We start from the raw sequence: 24,038 nt of genomic DNA, 5'->3' as shown, positions 1-24,038 counted from the left end.
GAAGAACTTCTGGCCAAAGTCTCTCTCCCCAAACTCACAGAGGACATGTTGAGCCATCTCAATAAGCCGATTTCAGTTGAGGAGGTCCAAAATACTATTAAATCACTTGGGAACGGGAAGGCACCGGGCCCGGATGGGTTCCCTGCGGAATTCTTCAAGGCCCTTAAAAAGGAAGTCTCCCCAGTTCTACAGGAGCTATTTAACTCTTGTTTAAATGGGGGAGAAATTATGTCGACGGGAAAGCTAGCTCACATAAAACTTATCCCTAAACCGGGTAAAGATATTGCCCAGATGGGTTCATACCGCCCGATCTCACTGATTAATCAAGATTTTAAAATCATGACCAAACTGATGACAAATAGGCTAGCGGAATTGATGCCGTCTGATCGGCCCTCATCAGGTAGGGTTTACTAAAGGGAGAGCATTATTAGGACGGTTTTAGCGGTGCAGGACTATTTATTTCATGGACAGGATCTAAATGTTTGCCCTGCCTTGTTGTCTGTGGATGCGGAAAAGGCCTTCGATAATGTAAATTGGAAGTGGCTTGGAAGGGCTCTGGAGGCCTTCGGTTTTAGTGGGCCGTTTCGGGCATTTCTTGACAGTTTATATGCTAGCCCAAAAGCACAGGTTTACTTACCGGGATTTTTGTCGTCGCCTTTCCGCCTCCACAGAGGTACGAGGCAGGGTTGTCCTCTATCCCCACTCCTTTTTAACCTGGCCCTAGAACCACTGGTCAGATTCTTGATACAATCAGATCTGTATCAAGGTGGGGAATAGAGAAACTAAGCTTATATGTTTTGCGGACAACATTTTGCTCTTCATTAATTCCCCGGCCACAGATCTACGAAAAGTTCTAGATTCCTTACATTACTTTGGAGATATGACGGGTTACCGAATTAATGTGAGTAAAAGCCAATTGTTATATTTAAGGGACTATACCAGAGATCGTTGTTCACCGTTTATGCCCCAAGATGTGGAAGTAGTTCCTCAATATCTGACATATCTTGGCATTAAAATAGGCAGGAGCCCATTATCTCTGTACAAGTTAAACTTTGACCCATTAATCAAGAGGATTGAGGAAGAATTTGAAAAGTGGCTACACTTACCGCTGTCTCTATTTGGAAGAGCCCATCTATTAAAGATGGTCAGCTTCGCCAGACTGCTTTATCCCATGCAAACCATCCCTCTCCTGTTGAAACATATAGATATCAACAGGATCCAGGGTGCTTTCTCACGTTTTCTGTTGCGAGGGAAGAGACCGCGGATTGCGTATGCAAAGTTATGTCTACTGAAGTGGGAAGGTGGTTTACAGATGCCTAATGTCAGTAATTATAATTTGGCCTCCCTTTGGAGACATATCAGGGATTGGCTGAAAGGTTCATCAAATTTTTCAAATACGCCTTTAGAAAGGGAATTAGTTGCTCCTTGGGATCTAGGGGCCATCTTACATACTAGACTCCGAGACGTCCCCCCTCTTCTGAGAAAATACACACTATTGAAGGATACTTTAGCAGCGTGGAAAGGAATTCGTAAGCTATTTCGATTGCCCATGTATCTCTCTCCATATATGCCGTTATGGACCATCCCGGCCTTCCCAGTAGGGAGACAGTCGGTGATGTTTACACTATGGAGGGAGAAGGGGATAACCTCCTTGAAACAGCTACTTAATCCCACAGGGACCGAGCTCCTATCATGGCAGGTTCTCCAATCGCAGTTCCAGTTGCCCCCCTCACACTTTCTGCCCTATAATCAATTAAGATCATTTTGTAGATCACAAGCCATTCATATGGGAGATCAGGAGAGACGAGCTTGGTTTGATGCCTTGCTGGGAGTTCAGAGTTCCTTATCAGACTTCTATCGGAAAATCCAGAACACTCACTCAATTCCTCTGGAAATAAAAGTTTTCCAGAAATGGGAAATTGAGCTTGATGATAGGTCATTAACTGCTAAGTTGGGGAGGAAATGGACCGGGTGAGGCAGGCAACTGGCAATGAGATATGGAGGGAAATGCATTTTAAAATATTACACAAGGCAACATATGCATTTGACTTATCCTATAGAGATGCCCCAGCGCATTATCTTAGATGGTGCCCGAAATGTCAATTGCAGAGAGCCAATTTATTGCACGGATTGTGGAGCTGCCCTTCTCTACATCCCCTATGGAAGGGGGCGCTGGAGTTCATGAAGCAGATTTGGGGAATTGATGTACAATTGACTCCACTGCATTGTATCTTTCACTATATTCCTTTTGATACCAAGGGGAAAATAACCCAATCCACACACATCAAGGGCATTCACTTATTTTTATTAGCAGTTAAAAAAATTATACTAAGACATTGGATATACTCTACCATCCCTACACTGGAAGAAGCTGTGGGTACAATGAAACATGTTCTTTATATGGATAAGTTAGAAGCAGAACATAATGAAGAAAAGTCTACGAAGCCCTTTTTCTGTAAGTGGAGGAAGTTTATTGCCTATGCTCTGTCCTCGGTTGAAATTCAAGAGATGATGATGCCATTCCGCCACACTAAGTGGTACCTGGAAGAACAGATAAAGGGGTTGTTAGGAAAATTGGGAGTGGAAAACACGTGATGTGAGCCTATATTCATATATTGACAGGTTAAGAATATAAGGTGATATATATCTGTCAACAGATAAATAGAACAATAAGATATATCTACGCAGACATCTTCGATGGCAAGTTTTTGACTGATAGTTTGGTTCAAAGTTGGGGGAATCTGTTATAAGTGGGAGGAGGGAGGGGGGAGGGAGAAAAATGAAAAATGGGAAATATGCCTGTTTTATGTCCAAAATGATATTTTAGTGGATTCTATTTGATTACATATGTGCTTGTAATGACATTCATATTTACTATGTGTCATCAACGGCTTTATATATTGCTTATTTGTATTTTCCCTGAATAAAAGTATATTTAAAAAAAATATAAAAATCAAAAGTATTCAGATCCAGGTGCTGGTTTGAAAACTGTAGAATATTTTTCATGGTACATCCCCGTTACATCACAAAGAATCAGTTTCAGAAGGGTTGGTCACCACACAAGAAGTTGAGGCATTGCGCATTCTGGAATCCCTACAAAATGAGGAGGAAGATAAGGTAAGTGAAATACCACTAGCCTTACGCAAAAAATCCAAAATGTTCCCCCCACTAAATTTATGTCCAGCAGTTGAAATATTTGTTAAATTAGTAACGGAGAATATCCAACAGTTAACAGTTAAGTAGTCAAGAATGGAAAACCTTGAAAGAATTACAAAAATTGGAGGGGGTGACGTATAAATAAGTAGACAAGGGAGGAAATATAATGGTGTGGCCTAACAATACAGTATGTATGAAAGACAAGCCTTCAAACTACTACGGGATAAAAAGTGTTACCATCTGCTTTCAAATAATCCCCTCCCTGTTTTTCAGGATGAATTGATGGTGATTTTACACACAGCGGTAGAAAAGGAAATAATTTCAGAAAAATTGGCAGATGCCTTGAAAGTTCAAAATCCGGAGATAGCGACATTTTATTTGATTCCCAAGGTCCACAAGAATAAGATAGATCCTCCAGGAAGGCCCATTATTGTGGGTAATTGAAGTATGAATGAAAATATTTGTAAGTATTTGGATATCTATCTGCAAGATCTGGTCACCAATTTACCTTCTTATTTGAAGGATACCACCTCGGCTCATAATGGATTGGAAGAAATCACTTTGGATGACAACATGTGGTTGGTGATGACAGATGTGGAATCGTTATGCACAAGTATTCGTCATGAGGATGGTCTCAAGGCTACCAGAATGTTTTTACAATGTAGTGGTCTTTATCAGGATTTAATTGACTCTTTTGGAATTTATCCTGAGACATAATTTTTTTGTCTTTAAGGACAAATTCTATCTTCAAACCCAAGGTGTTGCCATGAGGACGACCTGTGCCCCGGCATATGCAAATGTATTTTTGGGAACTTGGGAAAGTTTTTTTTTTTTTTTTTTATGAGAATATCCCAGGAATTGAACAGGTGCACAATTGGATGTGCTATATAGATGATATCCTGTTTATATAGGAGGGAATATCCTCGGAATTAAATACTTTCATGGAAGAACTGAATCAAAATAACCTCAATGTCAAATTGACATTTAGGATGGCCAGGGAGATTTTTTTGGATCTTAAAATCAAAGTGGATAGTGAAGGTGAGATCCAAACGGATATTTTCAGAAAACATACAGCTGTTAATGCCTTACTACATGCTCTATCAGCACATTTCAGACCTCTTATTAATGGCATTCCTACAGGCCAATTTTTAAGATTATAAAGGATCTGTTCGACCGAGAAGTATTTTCAGGCCCGTGTACATGAACTTAGTAGGCGTTTTGAAGAAAGAGGTTACAGTAGACGCCAAGTTAAAAAAGCAATAAATAAAACCAAAGAAAAATCCAGATAACAACTTTTACATCCTATGTACGATTTATCACCCAGTATAATAAACAGATTTTGTTAAAACATTGGGATATTCTTTTGACAGATCCAGTTTTGAAAGAAAAATTAACTAATAGACCTCTGACTGCAAGGCAAGCAAAATATTTGAAGGATGGGCTAGTACATAGCCACTACATTCCACAAATTAGTAGACCATTTGGTAATGTGACTCAGAGAAAAGGTGGTTACCCTTGTGGCAACTGCAAAGCATGTAGTAATATTGATAGAGTGAAGTACTTTACAAATAGTAGTGGATCCCGCAACTTTGAAATTAGGCATTATATCTCTTGTAGCACCAGTGGTATCATATATTACGCCACTTGCCGTGTGAAAAAATTTATGTGGGATTGACTATGAGAGAAATAAGAATAAGAGTCAGAGAACACATTAGGGACATAGAGAAAGCAGTAGAGGTGGTCAACTTTTAAAGATGATTCCAAGACATTTCAGATTATTTCATGGATGCAATTCTAAACTGCTTAGATTTAGAGGAATAGATCTGGTTAAATTGGGAATTAGAGGAGGTGACAGAGCGAAGAAGCTGTCACAAATGGAAAGTACTGTAGGTGGATATTTACATTGGATACTTTGGCACCTAAGGGTTTAAATGAAAATATGGGCTTTAATGCATTTCTGTAAGGCTGTATTTTTATATTTTGTTTTTTTTTATTGATTTTTTTAAATCATTTTTCGATAAATTATGGATGTTCTTGTTGCTAGTAGGGGAAGAGCCAGATTTAACAGGATCTTGAATATAAGGGAAGACTAAAAGAAGATGCTGACCGAACATAGTGCGGAGGACTTCCCTGTGTAACGGAAACGGAACGGATCCGTTTTGCAGCCTATAGACTTCTATTATGACGGAATGAATAATGGAATGCCTCTAAAGGCATTCCGTTATGCATTCCGTCATAGAATTGCGTTACGGTCTGTGGTAACGGAATCCATAACGCAAATTACCTTTTACCAACAAACGAAGTGTGAACGAATTTCAAAATATGAAATTCGCCCATCTCTAATTAGGATAGGTCATCTATATCAGCTAGGCAAAGGTTTGATTCCCAGCATCCCAGCTGTTTTCATGAGCTGGAGCCAGGCACCGGAACTGGACCGCTCCACCCACTGTGTAGTGGTCGTGCCTGGTAACTACAGCACCCCACGCATTCAACTTCTTTATTTTTGTGAATCAATTTTAATTAAAAGTTATAGGAGCATCTAAGGAAGCAACACTTTCATCTTCCATGGCAAATCTCTACATGGCTTGGTGGGAAAAACCTCTCTCTTTCATTGTGACAATTTATCCAGTTCCTCCATAGTTTGGTATGGTTGCTTCGACAGTAACTTCGTCATCATTTAAAGGGTCAATCTGCCAGCCACACTGAACCTGGAGGAATACTTAAAAAATTGAAAACCTCAGAACACGTCATTAAACTTCATGTTCTTTGATCTAGCAAATTTTTTTAATATTTAATTCCTCAGAATCAATTCTACCCCAATCAAATATGTTCCAATTTCCCTGAAATTTTGTAAATAAGAGTCTCCGGTCTCCTAAGACTCATATTTTTGAGAGAGAGATTGAAGCCTAGGAAACCACAGAATGTGATATCGCAGTTCCCTCTCCCTCTCTTACTCACCCAGAACGAACCACAAGAAATTCGGGTTTGTTAGAATCTAAATTCTTTGGGAAATTCCAAACGAATTCCAAATTGGTAGAATCTATTCACTCATCTCTACCCTGTATACGTATAGGATTGATACAGTTAACTATGGAAAAGCACAAATGGGAACACTATTCTTCATGGCAGCTTCAGGTAATCCTGCTCACCTCTGGGGAATGTCAATAAAGAAGTCAATGGCCACTTGTTAGGGCTAAGGTCATTGCAAACACCAAAGACAGAACTAAACTCCTGGATCCCAGTTTGTGCCATCATACAAAAATCTATACATCCCATCATACATACAAGAAGCTTCCTGTATTGTATCCTAGTTCATTTAGGAATACTTTCCACCAGCAACAACCTGGCTCCATTTGACATTTTAGAGTTATTTAATAAATTGCCGTAAGCTGTTTAGTCCTGTTAAAGGTGGAAGCTGAAGTCTCTTGTACTTGATATATGAGTCATATAATAGTGTAAGCATTCATCCCGAGAGCCAGCTACTGCTAAATTATAGTGGAAGAAAATGATAGCATGTATCTGGAGTGCATTTATTCCATATTCTGTTCAGCAAATTGTTTTAAAAAATGGGTGCTATCGAAAAAAAATATATATATAGTTTTTGTTAACCTATCTTTTGTGTAAAATATTTTTTTCCTGCACATCTAAAATGAACAAATACATAAATAAATAACCTAAAACGTATGAAATATTTCAGTTTTTGTACTGGCCACTAGAGGTCAGCAGAGGAGAGTTTACTAAAAGGACAAAGCTCTGGCCTTTTAAATGCTTGGTCAAAAATCTGGCAACTAAAATTTTACCATGTCACAGAGCAGCAGGAAATGCTAGCAGAATGCTTGGGTGTATAGGGAGAGGCATTACCAGTAGAAAGAGGGAGGTGCTCATGCCGCTCTACAGAGCACTAGTGAGACCTCATTTGGAGTATTGTGCTCAGTACTGGAGACCATATCTCCAGAAGGATATTGATACTTTGGAGAGAGTTCAGAGAAGAGCTACTAAACTGGTACATGGATTGCAGGACAAAACTTACCAGGAAATATTAAAGGACCTTAACATGTATAGCTTGGAAGAAAGACGAGACAGAGGGGATATGATAGAAACTTTTAAATACATAAAGGGAATCAACAAAGAAAAAGAGGAGAGAATATTTAAAAGAAGAAAAACTGCTACAAGAGGACATAGTTTTAAATTAGAGGGGGAAAAGTTTAAAAGTAATATCAGGAAGTATTACTTTACTGAGAGAGTAGTGGATGCATGGAATAGCCTTCCTGCAGAAGTGGTAGCTGCAAATACAGTGGAGGGGTTTAAGCATGCATGGGATAGGCATAAGGCCATCCTTCATATAAGATAGGGCCAGGGGCTATCCATAGTACTTAGTATATTGGGCAGACTAGATGGGCCAAATGGTTCTTATCTGCCGACACATTCTATGTTGCTAGATTATTATCTTGAGAAGGTGGAAGGGGTGGCAGCTGCTATAGTTATTTTTAATTGCTACAAATGACACACAATTCAAAATAATGATAGAAATAATAGGGTATTTCCAGATGTACTGACAACATGAATTTCTTTACCTCCTACTTCCTCAACCACAGCTATACTCACTTTGACCTTTAACACTTTCCACATGTACTAGATCACAAATCTTTACATTTTAGAAGTATAATTATAGCATCCCTGTAATGTTCCTGGGGGGGGGGGGGGGGGTCTAGAGTTTCTTAGTGGGTAACAATCAAGGGGTACAGAACAGCTACCATGGCAGCCATATGGTGCCATATTGAGACACCTAATACACCTTGCCTCCGGATACTGGTTAAATCAGAATACACTGCAATATACAATACACATCACAAGGAGAAGTGCCACCGATATTAAAAATGCAACCCCCTTTCCCATTTATCATATAGAAACTTAAAAAATATATATTAGCTATGTCTGAGATGAGACTGGTATAAGAAATACCAGTCTTAGTAAATCTGCTCCTATGTTTTCTCTTGTACTGCTCAAAGAGTGATGAGGGGAGCATAAAAAAAAATGTGAAAAGTGTAATGTTATAAGTAGAGATGAGTAAATTTCATATTTTGACATTCGTTCACACTTCATTTGTTGGTAAAAGGTGATGGTCTGTGGTATTGGAATCCATAACGCAATTCACCTTTTACCATCAAACGAAGTGTGAACAAATTTAATAAGTGGAAATTCGCTCATCTCTAGTTATAAGCAATCAAAATGAAATAACTTGTGTGCACAGGTTTAAAAAAAAAAAACAGAAGCAAATACAAAATAGTTAGCTCTTGTGTTACGAAATATTATGATGCAACTGGTTCCTGTGATGTTTCCTGGAACAAGTAAACAGCGAGGAGAATAAGAGCGCTGCGTTAACTAAGCTCAAAATCAAAAAAAAAAAAAAATAGAAATAGAAAAGAATGTGAGCTCAGGCTACATGCACATGACAGTGAAAAACGGACATGTCATGGACATTTTTTTTTAACGGCCATCACACGTCTGTTTTAAGACCAATGGTAGTCTATGGGGTTATTCACGCGGCAGTTTTTTTGATGGTCAGTGAAAAACAGACGTAAAAAATAGAACATGTTCTATCTTGTCAGTTTTTCACTGACAGACTGCCCCCGTACAATTGAATAGGTTCGTTTTTTTAACGTCCGTTTCTCAGAAAGGCATCAGTGAAAAAAACGTCAGTTTAAAAATGTCAGTTTTTAACAGACTTTTTTCACTGTTGTGTGCATGTAGCCTTAGTCTCTCTTCAGTAGCGGACAGAGAGGTGCTGGGCATCAGAGAACTCATCTGACAGATGTACTGCCTTTTAGACTTTAGTCAGATTTCGATGGCAGTCTGTTGTACCTGTTAAAAAAAGACAAATACACTTACCAGTAATTCGGTTTCTTCGCCCTGTAGGGACAGGAAAAACACACCCAGAGAGGCCAAAACACCCCTCTCCATCATCCACCTTCAGTGATTTATCAAGAACCCAAAGGCAGAACATAAGCAAAATTAAACATATACTCAAACAAAAGAAATGAGACATGGGGAAAACATAGGTGTCATTATGGGGACTTCCAAGAAACCCAATTACCAGTAAGTGTAATTGTACTTTTCACCCAGTCATCTCCACTACAGCACACCCGAGCACTAACAAAGATAAATATAAGGGAGGGGTAGGGATGCACCTAGCCTTTCTGCTGCATTAGGCAAAAACTGAAACGACCCCCCCAATGTCAATTTCTTAACCCCTTCGATCCAGCCCTACGCTTAAAAACATACTTGGAAAACATTTTATACAGAGCTTCAAAACATACAGGGTAGTACAGCGCCACATACCTCTGACATCCAGAAAATATTGTCCCTGAAACTTAGAGTGCCGTAGACATAGTATCCTGCAAAAGTAATTGTGCTACGCTAAGCCAGTGTGCCTCCCAATGTAACAGTCCTCCCAAACGTCCCACAAATAGTAATAATTCTCTGCCAGAGTGCACTATGTGATAACAGTGCACCCATTAGCAATAACATCCCTCAATTTGTCCCCAGAAGTAATAATGCCCCATAGTGCCCCCCAGTAGTAATAATTCCCTCTTATGTGTGCCAGTGCAAAAATTACCCCTTATAATGTTTGCCAGTAAAATAATTCCCCCTTGCAATGTGTGCCAGTATAAAAAATGCTCCCTTATAATGTGTGGCAGTACAAAAATACCCCCTTATGTGTGCAGTACAAAAAATGCTCCCTTATAATGTGTGCCAAAAAAAAACCTTTTAGTTCCCCCAGTAGAACAGATGTTCCTATAGGGGCTCCCTTATAATGTGTGCCAGTACAAAAATGCTTCTTTTTACAGCTGCAATGTCCCCATAGTGCTTTCTCCAGTTACAAAATAATGACCCCCAGCAACAACATGCTGCCAAATAAAAATACTTACCTCAATTCTGCTGTCAACAATGAAGTGCTAGACACAGACCTCTTCTAGTCTGTGCCCTGAGCTGTATGCAGCCCGGCTCATGCAGTGCAATAATGATGACACCGGTTTCTGATAGGCTACAGGAACTAAGACTAAAGCCTATTAGAGGAAACGGGGGGCCAGAGAGATATTACTCCCATGCCCCATCATGACATTCAACTGTATTGCTGTCCTTCCCGAGTACAGCAATGCAGTTGAATATGTAGAGATGAGCGTTTCCACAATGGAGCGCTCATTGCCCATGGCCCTTCCACTGCCCCCTCTTGCATCTACCTGGTGCTGCCTGAGGCAATCGCCTCACCTCGCCTCATTGGCGGTGCACCCCTGGGGAGGGGACATACTGTAACTATGTGGCTTATCAAAGCCAAGAGAAAACTGCCTCAGATATTAGGTCTCTATCTCTGGCACTTTGTCATCGATAGGCTGCATAATCTCATATATATAAAAACAAATTTCTGTCTTTTGTCTGTTCCATATGCACAGCCAAATGACTGGACCAATATGGCACCATCACATGACCCGTACTAGCCAATAGAAGCTTGCAGGTCCTTCAGTCTTTGCCTCACGGACATACACACAGTTTTACACAGGTTTCCATAAGAACTTAGCCATTTTTCTTCACTCTTCTATGCCACTCTATAGGGGATGGACCACTGTGGAGGTCACTTAAGGGGGTGGGGATCTGTGGAGGTCACTGTCAAGGGGTGGGCTGAAGTGGAGGTCACTGTTAAGAGGGAGGGTCACTGTTAAAAGACAGCACGGCACTGTGGATGCCACTGTTAGGCCCCTTTCACACGAGCGAGTATTCCGCGCGGATGCGATGCGGGAGGTGAACGCATTGCACCCGCACTGAATACTGACCCATTCATTTCTATGGGGCTGTGCACACGAGCGGTGATTTTCACGCATCACTTTTGCGTTGCGTGAAAATCGCAGCATGCTCCTCTTTGTGCGTTTTTCACGTAACGCAGGCCCCATAGAAATGAATGGGGTTGCGTGAAAATCGCAAGCATCCGCAAGCAAGTGCGGATGCGGTGCGATTTTCACGCACGGTTGCTAGGAGACGATCGGGATGGTGACCCGAACCTTATTATTTTCCCTTATAACATGGTTATAAGGGAAAATAATAGCATTCTGAATACAGAATGCTAAGTAAAACAGGGCTGGAGGGGTTAAAAAAATATAAAAATCATTTAACTCACCTTAATCCACTTGCTCGCGATGCCTGGCATCTCCGTCTGATTCTTTTACTATATAGGACCTGTGGAGAGCATTAACTATAGTTTAAGGACCTGGGATGACGTCACTCCGGTCATCACATGGTACGTCACATGATCTTTTACCATGGTGATTCACCATGGTAAAAGATCATGTGACGTACCATGTGATGACCGGAGTGACGTCATCGAAGGTCCTTTAGCCAGGTCCTAAAGAAAAGAATACAGAAGCAGATGCCGGCTGCGCTATTAAGTGGATTAAGGTGAGTAAAAATTTTTTTTATTTTTTTTAACCCCTCCAGTGCTATTTTACTTTTCATTCTGTATTCAGAATGCTATTATTTTCCCTTATAACCATGTTATAAGGGAAAATAATACAATCCACAGAACACCGATCCCAAGCCCGAACTTCTGTGAAGAAGTTCGGGTTTGGGTACCAAACACGCACGATTTTTCTCACGCGAGTGCAAAACGCATTACAATGTATTGCACTCGCGCGGAAAAATCGCGGGTGTTCCCGCAACGCACCCGCGCATTTTTCAGCAACGCCCGTGTGAAAGAGGCCTTAAGAGGAATGGAGCGCCAAGTTCACAGGTAGTAAACAAGATTCACATGCAGTAGGCCTTGCTCATATACAATAAGGCCAGCCCACTGGTAGTCAGCCACAACCATTGTGACATAGTCAGAAGCCGAGGCAGATTATCTGAAAGTAAACAAAGTGCCAAGACAGAATAGACAGTTTGCCAAGACCGAAGAGGCATGCAAAGCTAGAAATATAGGCAGTGTGCCAAACAAGACGCTGTGGCAGTGTGCCAAGCCCAAAGAGGTACAACAACATTAGAATCAGTATTCAAAACCAGAGATTTAAGAAAATCATAAATAAGAAAACTATTAAAGAAAAAACACAGGGTTAAAAGACAGACACTAACAAAAACAAAACAAAACTTTCTTCAAAAACACAGGTGATATGATACACCCTCAATGAGTATATGTGCAGCAATGGGTTTGGATCCCTCTACAGATCTAATTACCTATAAATTAAGGAAACCTGATTAAACAGAAAATATTGGAAGGCTAGGTCATTTTTCACCAGCCCTGGGTTAAACCTTTTCCCGACTGAGAAGCAATTTCATGAAGACTGCAAAGATAGGAATGCTCCAACAGCTTCTAGTCTCAGATCAGCATTTCTCCTTTAAGCCCCTTTCACACGATCAAGTTTTCAGGGCACATGCAATGCGTGAAGTGAACGCATAGCACCTGCACTGAATCCTGACCCATTCTTTTCTATAGGTCTGTGTTCATGAGTTAGTCATGAGTGGCAGGAGCAACATTAGAATTCGCAATATTTTGCGAATATTTGGTAGAATATTCATCATATATTCGCGAATTCGAGATTATTTTCTTGATCGCGAAAAATCGGCAATGTAATATTTGCGTAATGCGCGCAAAATACAGGCGTGGGTCACTATAGCTAAATTTTTCAAGCTGCTAGAAGTTTCCTGAGACTGGAGAAAATGGTTGGCACGGCAGAGCATTACAATAGCTTTATATGCAGATAGAGTGCTCCAATATATTCGTGATTGCGAAATAGGCACTAACGATGCGAATATTTTGGCGCAAAACATGCAACTTCACAGTTTAACAGGTCTGACTACCTATTAGTGATTGGTGCACTAAGTATTGTTGTGAACTTTTGACATCACAGCACTATGTATGTATGTATGTATGTATGGACAGCAGAACCGCTACAGCTAGACCAGCTACACTATATCACTATCTAACCACTAACTATCTGTATTATATATATATAAGCTAACTAACTATCTAATGTAATGACACAAGAAAGCAGAGAGTACAGCAATAACACTGCTGTCTCTCTCAGGGTACTTTCACACTAGCGTTTTTGTTTTCCGGTATTGAGTTCCGTCCTAGGGGCTCTATACCGGAAAAGAAATGATCAGTTTTATCCTAATGCATTCTGAATAGAGAGCAATTCGTTCAGTATGCATCAAGAAGGATGCATCAGTTCAGTCCCTCTTACGTGCATGCTGCAGTTTTCTCTCCGTCCAAAAATCCTGATCACTTGCCAGAATGCCGGATCCGGCAATATTTTCCATTGAAATGCATTAATGCCAAATCTGGCCCCAAGTGTTCCAGCAAAACGGATCCGTTCTTTCCGTCCATGCATGCGCAGACCATTAAATCTGTGAAAAAAATAAATACCAGATCCGTTTTTCCGGATGACAACCGGTATTGCAATTCATTTGTGAGACGGATCCGCATCCGGATCCGTCTCACAAATGCATCCGTTTGCGTCCAGATTGCTGGATCCAGCAGGCAGTTCCGGTGATGGAACTGCCTGCCGGAATCCTCTGCCGCAAGTGTGAAAGTACCCTTAGATCTGCAAAATACTGCATACAAGGGCTACTGGGGAGGTTCTTATATAGTAAGGGGTAGGCAACTTTCCTATTGGTTGCTAGGGATGTTGCTAAGCTCAGACAAAGACATTGCAGCCTTCTCATTGGCCCACAAGCAAAAAATGTAGAATATTCAAAATTACGAATATATATCACTATATTCTAAATATTCGCAAATTCTCAAAGTGCCGATAGTCGTGATTAACATTCGCTTTTCAAATATTCGCGCCCAACACTATTCATTAGCGTTGATTTTCATGCATCATCTCTGCTTTATGTGAAAATCGCAGCATGTTCTATATTCTGCGTTTTTCACACAGCCTTTGCCCCATAGAAGTGAATGGGGCTTCTGTGAAAAACACATTGCATCCGGAAGCAATGCGGTTTTCACTAATGGTTGCTAAGAGATGTTGTTTGTAATTCTTCAGTTTTTTTTCACTTGCGTATAAAGCACATAAAAACTGATTGCACCTGAGCGGAGAAAAACTGAACCACAGGACGCAATCCTATTTTTTTCCTGAACAGATCCTCACACAATCCGTATTGTTCGTGTGAAAGGGGTCTTATACTTCCAATGGAAGTACCATCATTGTGCCACAGTTTGGAATACTGTACATTAGCATGGGGAAGAGCCATGACAATGGAATGGTAATCCCCTGGATCACACATTGTCCTATATAGAGGACTCCACCTGGAGTATCACATTGTCAAGTGCCGGGGGTCCCAAGGGGAACCTCCAGGACGCCATACGAGCTGGACAAGGCAAAACAGGCCAAGGACCACGGAACACAAAACCATACAAAGGAACCAAGACAAGTGACAATGACAATAATAGAAGACCTCAATGTACTGAACCAGATCAGTGGGTGAGAACCCACTGCGCCACTGACTAGCAATACTTTGGAGGGGCGTAACTAAGCAACACCAGGTCTTTACTAGCGCCTCTGGTGGTGAGGATAGACTTGAGCCACATTAGTTGCCAGGGGCTACTCCAGAGCGTAAACCAAGTCAGTGGCAGCAGGAGTCGGCGGCAAGGAGATACCAGACAAGGTACCGACAGTACATGAGCAAGGCATGATACAGAAAAGGGACCAGACAGAGACAGACAAGGCATAGCAAGGCAGAGGATGGGCATTTCCCCTTCGGGGAATACAGGAACCCTCTTCTGAAGGCGGACAAGGACTGACGAACAGAAGCAGACATGAACGGAATACCAGAAGCAGTAAGGACAGCCAGACCGACAATAACAGGAACAGACGCAGATCAGCTCTGCTAGGCCATCCAGACGCAGATCAGCTCTGCTAGGCCATCCAGACGCAGATTAGCTCTGCTAGGCCATCCAGACGCAGATTAGCTCTGCTAGGCCATCCAGACGCAGATTAGCTCTGCTAGGCCATCCAGACGCAGATCAGCTCTGCTAGGCCATCCAGACGCAGATCAGCTCTGCTAGGCCATCCAGACGCAGATCAGCTCTGCTAGGCCATCCAGACGCAGATCAGCTCTGCTAGGCCATCCAGACGCAGATCAGCTCTGCTAGGCCATCCAGACGCAGATCAGCTCTGCTAGGCCATCCAGACGCAGATCAGCTCTGCTAGGCCATCCAGACGCAGATCAGCTCTGCTAGGCCATCCAGGCGCAGATCAGCTCTGCTAGGCCATCCAGGCGCAGATCAGCTCTGCTAGGCCATCCAGGCGCAGATCAGCTCTGCTAGGCCATCCAGACGCAAACTTTGACCCTGTACCTCACAGTCAGCAGACACATTCCAGCCAATCAGCATACCCTCCCTCCCAGACCCTCCCACCTCCTATCAAAAAGCAAGGACAGCATCCATCTTAGATTCATTCTGAAGCTGCAGTGTTAGTTAGAGCAGGGAGAGTGCTGCTGCTGCTGAATTAATAGAGAAATCGTTAGCTAGGCCAGTGTTCTGTGTCCACTCCAGTGCTCAAAGACTCATCTACTGTAAGGACAGCGTCATGACAGCACCCCAAAAAGCCCTTTTTAGGGCTGGTACATCAGTCTGCTTTTTTTTTTTTATATATATATATATATATATATATATATATATATTGCAGTTGCCTGTCCGTGTGTGAGAGGCCACAGGCCCACAGACTGTACTGTGCCCACTGCCCACCACTCATATCGGGTGGCACAGTACCTTGCAGATAAAAAAAGTCATTTAATTTTTACCCTTTAATATAATTGCAGTTGCCTGCCAGTGTGTGTCAGGCCCACTGACTGTACTTTGCCCACTGTCCACCACTCATATCTGGTGGCACAGTACCTTGCAGATAAAAAAGTCATTTAATTTTTGCCCTTTAATATAATTGCAGTTGCCTGCCAGTGTGTGTCAGGCCCACAGACTGTACTGTGCCCACTGCCAGTGCCCACCACTCATATCGGGTGGCACAGTACCTTGCAGATAAAAAAGTCATTTAATTTTTCTCTGTAATATAATTGCAGTTGCCTGCCAGTGAGTGTCAGGCCCACAGACTGTACTGTGCCCACTGCCCACCACTCATATCGGGTGGCACAGTACCTTGCACGCATAGTACCACTAATCTAAAAAAAAATGACAGGCAGAGGCAGGGCACCCCATAGGGGCCGTCATGGTCGTGGTGCTGTGATTTCCTTTGGCCCTAGAATAATGCCCAGTGTTCAGAGGCCATGTACCCTGAACTTGAAAAGTTCTGAGGACATAGTTGACTGGCTTACACAGGACACCCAATCTTTTACAGCTTCCGCTCAGAACCTTGACGCACCATCCTCCTCCAGCTCAGCTTCGGGCACCTCTCAAGTTACCACTCGCCCGCCCGCCGCCACCACCAACACTAGCACCACAGCCGCTTCATTTGATCTCTCAGAGGAGTTATTTACACATCAGTTGGAAGAAATGAGTGATGCGCAACCATTATTGCCAGAGGATGTAGATAACAGGGATATGTCTCAGTCAGGCAGCATTACACACATGGACGTACGGTGTGATGATGATGATGTTGTACCCGCTGCTGCTTCCTTTGCTGAGTTGTCAGATACAAGTGAAGCGGTTGATGATGACGATGTGTCCGTTGATGTCACGTGGGTGCCCGCTCGAAGAAAAGAAGAACAGGGGGAAAGTTCAGATGGGGAGACAGAGAGGAGGAGGAGACTAGTTTGAAGCAGGGGGAGGTCGTCGCAAGGAGCTAGTGGAACAGTCAGACAGCATGTATCGGCACCCGGGGTCAGCCAGACAGCACGCCAATCAATGCATGCTGTTGCCACCACCAGAATGCCGTCATTTCAAAGTTCAGTGGTGTGGCATTTTTTTTGTGTGTCTGCCTCTGATAACAGCGATGCCATTTGCAACCTGTGCCAAAAGAAACTGAGTCGTGGGAAGTCCAACACCCACCTAGGTACAACTGCTTTGCGAAGGCACATGATCTCACATCACAAATGCCTATGGGATCAACACATGATGAGTACAAGCAGCACACAAACTCAAAGCCACCATCCTCCTCCTGGTCCAGCATCTTCAGCCACGTCAACCACTGCTGTCTATTGAAAACACCTGTGGATGTCAAGGAGCAGCAATCAAGCATAATAAGCACCAATAAGGCAGATTTAAAAGGACTGTGATACTCAGCTCCTTCTAGACATTTACTGGTGTGTTTACAAACATGGTGAAGTCAAGAGAATGGTCCAGGAAGACAAGAGAAGAGGTGATTTCTCTTCACAGGAAGGGCAATGGCTATAAGAAGATTGCAAAGATGTTAAACATACCAAGATACACCATAGGAAGCATCATTCGCAAATTCAAGGCAAAGGGCACTGTTGAAACGCTACCTGGTCGTGGAAGAAAGAAGATGCTGACTTCGACTGCTGTGCGCTACCTGAAGCGCAAAGTGGAGAAAAGTCCCTGTGTGACTGCTGAGGAACTGAAAAAAGATTTGTCAGATGTGGGTACTGAAGTTTCAGCTCAGACAATAAGGCGCACACTGCGTAATGAAGGCCTCCATGCCAGAACTCCCAGGCGCACCCCCTTGCTGTCTCTAAAGAATAAGAAGAGTCGACTGCAGTATGCCAAAAGTCATGTGGACAAACCACAAAAGTTTTGGGATAGTGTTCTGTGGACTGATGAAACAAAATTAGAACTGTTTGGGCCTATGGATCAACGCTATGTTTGGAGGGGGAAGAACAAGGCCTATGAAGAAAAGAACACCTTGCCTACTGTGAAGCATGGCGGGGGGTCAATCATGCTTTGGGGCTGTTTTACAGGTACAGGGAAGCTTCAGTGTGTGCAAGGTACCATGAATTCTCTTCAGTACCAGGAGATATTGGATGAAAATGTGATGCAGTCCGTCACAAACCTGAGGCTTGGGAGACGTTGGACCTTTCAACAGGACAATGATCCCACTAGAGCATGGTTGCAGATTAAAGGCTGGAACATTTTGAAGTGGCCATCGCAGTCACCAGACTTAAATCCGATTGAGAACCTCTGGTCGGACTTAAAGAAAGCAGTTTCAGCGCGCAAGCCTAAGAATGTGACTGAACTGGAGGCTTTTGCCCATGAAGAATGGGCGAAGATACCCGTAGATCTCCGCAAGACACTTGTGTCAAGCTATGCTTCACGTTTAAAAGCTGTCATAACTGGAAAAGGATGTTGTACTAAGTACTAAGATTGAATGTCACTTGGGGGTTGAATAAAACTGATAATGATGTGAGCACAGAAAAGACATTTGTGGTTATTTCATTATAAATGTTATGTTATATTTGTCTGACTTACAAGTGCCTCTTTGATTTAATTGTAAACAAGATGACTGAAATGATCAAAATCAATGTCAAACTGGCCAAAACACTCAATTTCAGCGGGGGTTGAATAATTTTGAACACAACTGTATCTGGTACCCGTGGTGTTGTACGTGGCTGGGGGGAAGAACAAACCTTCAATGAGATCAGTGAGGATGAGGAACGGGACATGAGTAGCTCGGCATCCAACCTTGTGCAAATGGGGTCTTTCATGCTGTCATGCCTGTTGAGGGACCCTCGTATAAAAAGGCTGAAGGAGAATGACCTGTACTGGGTGGCCACGCTACTAGACCCCCGATATAAGCACAAAGTGGCTGAAATATTACCGAATTACCGGAAGTCGGAAAGGATGCAGCAGTTCCAAAACAAGTTAAAAAGTATGCTTTACACAGCGTATAAGGGTGATGTCACAGCACAACGGGAATCTAACAGGGGAAGAGGTGAAAGTAATCCTTCTCCTACCACGACGGCAAGGACAGGACGCTTTACAGACGTGTTGATGGAGGACATGCAGAGCTTTTTAAGTCCTACGCATCGCCACAGCCCTTCGGGGTCCACCCTCAGAGAACGACTCGACCGACAGGTAGCAGGCTACCTCGCCTTAACTGCAGATATCGACTCTCTGAGGAGCGATGAACTCTTGACTACTGGGTGTGCAGGCTTGACCTGTGGCCTGAGCTATCACAATTTGCGATAGAACTTCTGGCCTGCCCCGCTTCAAGTGTCCTGTCAGAAAGGACCTTTAGCGCAGCAGGAGGTATTGTCACTGAGAAGAGAAGTCGCCTAGGTCAAAAAAGTCTAGATTACCTCACCTTTATTAAGATGAATGAGGCATGGATCCCGAAGGGACTGACAGTGGGGGATGCATTTGACTAAAAAAGGCCTGATGAGATGCCTTGGGCTAAAAATGGTCCACACGCTGCTGTATTTAATCTCTGCATGCCGGATTACTTGCGTGACTTCTCCGCCACAAACTAGGGTTCAAGCCGCAATGTTTTACTGCACTTTCTGCCTGGAAAACATTAATTTTCCGGCCGCTGCTACAATACCTAATTTTTCAGTGTGCATGCCTAGTTTTTCTGGCCTCTGGTGCTGCACTGTGGCTGCAAAAACAAAACAAAAAAAAGGCACATACATGTGTCAATTCCCCTTCGTGATCGTTACCTTGTTGTGGTGAAGGGGCTTGCTTATCACAATGAAGCGATCACCTCTATGAGTGTGTTGGCAATGGCAATGTTGGCACACCCCAGATGATAAGGTCGTTGCTTCATTGTGAACAGACCAAAAGCGATCGGCTGGATAATTTTGCATAGAAAAAACATTAATTTTCTTTGTGATCATCTAAGGTGATCATTAAAGCCTACTAGGCCAACAATGGGCCCAAACTGCAGAATCATTGTTTTCTGGGTCACTTAACTGTCACTGACCTACCTCAGCACGACCATAGGCTTTGAAACACAGTCATCACTACACCAAGATTGATGCATAGAGGAATAAAATTTATGTCATGAGTGTGTCAACTATTGACAACTCTTTACGGTTGTCTAAAATCTATTCGATACACGTCCCCTGATAGGGGACGTAACAGGGATTAAACTGATAAGAATAGTACTACTTAACACACCACTCATATAGGGTGGCACAGTACATTACACGGCGCACGCGCAGTGCCCCAAATTGGAAGTAAGAGGACCGACCAACCATCTTTTTCCATCTCCCGGTTCCTAAAATCTATTCCATACACCGGCCCCTGATAGGGGACAAAACAGATATTAAACTGGTAAGAACAGATTTTTTTAATTAAAAAAAAAAAGAGGACAGCCTCTGCGGAGCTGGGTATTTTTTGGCCGCGTTACTGAACGCTCATGCACAATGGCTGTAGGCTCATGCGTCCTTTTGCGGAGGTGACAAACCTGGTCAGTCAAACCCAAGGCAACATCATCGACCTCATCCCATATGCGTTTTTTCTGGAGCGTGCCCTGCAAAGAGTGCTGGATCAGGCCGTAGATGAGCATGAAGAGAAAGAGTTGTGGTCACCATCACCACCAGAAGCAGCCTTGTCGTCGTCGATTGCTGGACCTGTGGCAACGCAGAGAGAGGAGTCTGAAGAAGAGGAGTCAGAGGAGGAAGGTGGCTTTGAGGAGGTGGAAGACCAACTACAGCAGGCGTCCCAGGGGGCTTGTTGTCACCTTTCAGGGACCCTTGGTGTTGTACGTGGCTGGGTGGAGGAAGAGACCTTCAATGACGCCAGTGAGGACAAGGAACGGGACATGGCTAGCTTGGTATCCAACCTTGTGCAAATGGGGAGTTTGCGGTTGTGCAAATGGACTGTTTGCCGTTGTTTGCGGTGCGTTAAACGGGGAGTTTGCTCTGTCACTGTGAAGCGGGCGTAACCCTTACACTACCTGATCGATACAACATCATACCTGATCGTATACACACACTGGATGTTTTAAAGCACGTTATTCCAAACAATTTAGGAATGTTAGGTGATTTATGCCCTTTATGGATTAAAACCCGACTCTGCGTCAACTACGTAATTTTCCATGGGAGTTTTGCCATGGATCCCCCTCCGGCATGCCACAGTCCAGGTGTTAGTCCCCTTGAAACAACTTTTTCATCACTATTGTGGCCATAAAGAGTCCCTGTGGGTTTTAAAATTCGCCTGCCTATTGAAGTCTATGGCGGTTCGCCCGTTCGCGAACATCTGCTGAAATTCGCGTTCGCTGTTCGCGAACGGAAAATTTTATGTTCGCGACATCTCTACTAGGCCATCCAGACGCAGATAAGCTCTGCTAGGCCATCCAGATGCAGATAAGCTCTGCTAGGCTATCAGATGCAGTTACGCACTGCTAGGTGAACAAATACAGGACAAAACAAGGCATGATACAAAGCATGGACAAGGCATAGCAAGGTACAGGACAGGGACAAGGCATAGCATGGTACAGAAAAGGACAGAAGACAACAATGCAGAACCAGGCGGCACATACCGAGACAAAAATGGCCGGACCCCTTGGTTCAGCAGCAAAGGGCAAAACCTGGCAAGGCAAACATAGACAGACCTGACAGAGAATAAGTGTGAAACACCCACAAGACATGACAAATACAGACTGACCAAGACACTCCACGCTCAAAGGCAGAAATAGCAGCCTAACGAGCATACCTGAAAGGACAAACCCAGGAACTAAACCAGGGAGGTTAACCCCAGCAGAACCAAAACAGGGAGGTACCAAATCAGGTCAGGAGTAACCAGAAACCGCAGCCACCTAGCTGCAAAACAGGACCTTACCCTGAGCAACCAGCATACACTGAACACCGCAGCAAGAGCGCAACAGACCTGAAAACCCACAGGGAGACAATACAGCCAAAGGGGGGTACATGCAAACACACGGGCAGGAACACACAAGATACCGCAGCCAGCACGCAGCCAAAAGTAAACAGCCTGCATAGAATCACCCGCAGCCAGTATGCAAAAGGCATGCAGACAGCCTGCACGGCAAACCACGTCACGGTGAACCGCACTGTGACAGTCGTGCCACTTCATCACAGCAATCCTGACACCAGACAACGTCAGAGCAGTTTTGTCAGATAAAGAACACTTTTTGATGTGAACCAGGCTTGGCTATTACATGCCCTGCATTAACGCATCCCCTCCCAGAGTGTCATGGGGCTTGATCCAGAAAGGGACAGGATACTGCTGCAGGAAGGACAAGGAAGGTACAAAATATTGCAGTTAGAAATATAGGAACAGACAGGATACCATGCTCTGCTAAATTCCTGCTGCCTAATTCCCAGCAGAAAAATGAAAAAAAAAAAAAAAACAGGCGTCAATGTTACCAAACAATGGAGCTTCCAAAAAACTCCAACCTCTCTGGCCTGTGTTTCATATTTTCCACGGATCTTCAGATAAGGCCTCATGCACACGGCCGTTGTTTTGGTCCGCATCCGAGCCGCCGTTTTGGCGGCTCGGATGCCGACCCATTCACTTCAATAGGGCTGCAAAAGATGCGGACAGCACTCCGTGTGCTGTCCGCATCCGTTGCTCCGTTCCGTGGCCCCGCTAAAAAAATATAACATGTCCTATTCTTGTCCGCTCTTTGCGGACAAGAATAGGCATTTATATTAAAGGCTGTCCACGCCGTTCCGCAAATATTCCCCTCATAATAAATCACCTTATGTCTGCACTCACCCTAAGGCCTCATGCATACCACTGTTGTTGGCCAATGCCCGTATTGCGGTCCGCAAACAGCGGGTCTGCAATATACAGGCACCGGCTATTTGTGCACCGCATCATGGAGGTCGACCCATTGACTTGAATAGCTCCTCAATCCTGAAGATCGGTGTGGAACGGAGGCTCGGAATCCCACAGAAGCACTACGGAGTGCTTCCGTCGTTTTTCTGTCCTTGCCTCCACACCACAAAAAAGTAGTGCATGCACTACTTTTTTGCAGTGTGGACCGTTGCATGCAGATCAAGTGAAAGGGTACTGCGTCTGTATACGGCGTCCCTACGGCTGGTACCTGTGTATTGCGGACCGCAATTTGCGGTCCACAGCACAGTCCCGGCTGGCACACGTTTGCGTGCATGAGCCCTTAAGACAGCATTTGTGCCTCCCTCAACAAGGGGGCATGGCTTATGGAGAAAGTGTGTGGCTTGCCAGGGTAGTAGACATGGCTTTATTCAAACGTGCCATTTCGCCACAAATTAAGCAAACCAATAGGTGGTGCATATTTGGATACAATTGTCTCAAATTCTACGAAGCTGCATCAAATTTATCATCCACCATGAGCCACTGTGATAAAATTGGGACATCTTTAAACTGTCTAATCTAAGCTTACACTGTCTAAATATTAGACTGGATTAGTAAATCTGCTCTAAGTCTTGGGCAATCAGAGAATCCTCTGGTACTCTGGTGGACAGGTCCAATCCTGAAGGATCCTTCGGATTACCAGTGTTCCCCAAATGATGCAAATGTATCGGACATGAACTTATCTTTTATATCTTTTGAGTTGCTTCATTGATCAATACAGTGGTACATGGCTCTAACCAATCCATTTAGCTGTTATTTTACAGAACGGCTGGCTTTGCTATATGTCCCTAAGGGTTTGGGGGTGTTTTCCAATACAAGCTTTCATTGAGTTTTTTTTTTTATCAAGTAAAAAAAAAAAACACTTTCAGTAAGCTGCTTATTTTTTCCATCTACCATTGTAATAAAACAATACATTAAAGAGATACAAAAACAGATAAAAATATCTGTACACACAAAAGGAAGCAGCGCTCAGCGTAAAGTAAGGCGTAACAGAATAACAGCTTTCTACAACAAAAGAGCTAAAATACAAAAGCAAATAAACATAATCAGATATGACATCTCATAACACAGGCTCCAGATATCACATACAGGAGATTATCATGAGATAATATGCCCAGATTGTTCAGCAATATTAGCCCTTGAAACTTTTGATATATACAGTACAGACCAAAAGTTTGGACACACCTTC

General features: G+C 43.3%; 1 protein-coding gene and 1 long non-coding RNA gene across 3 annotated transcripts in view; both read right to left on the bottom strand.

The window, feature by feature from the left end:
* LOC120977924 (interleukin-13 receptor subunit alpha-1-like) overlaps positions 1–24,038 on the bottom strand; it is a 135,474-nt gene that overhangs the window by 74,902 nt on the left and 36,534 nt on the right. The gene's annotated exons all lie outside the window — the stretch shown is intronic.
* LOC120977927 lies at positions 442–10,238 on the bottom strand. Its single transcript, XR_005774008.1, has 3 exons — positions 10,121–10,238; positions 3,394–3,396; positions 442–452 (listed from the first exon to the last, which is right to left on the bottom strand). It is a non-coding gene; the product is annotated as an uncharacterized LOC120977927 (long non-coding RNA).

The sequence above is a fragment of the Bufo bufo genome, chromosome 8 (genome assembly GCF_905171765.1).
Source record: "Bufo bufo chromosome 8, aBufBuf1.1, whole genome shotgun sequence".
NCBI lineage: Eukaryota > Metazoa > Chordata > Amphibia > Anura > Bufonidae > Bufo > Bufo bufo.
Note: the sequence above shows the minus strand (reverse complement) of the source record. Positions and strands in the feature narration are given on the sequence as shown.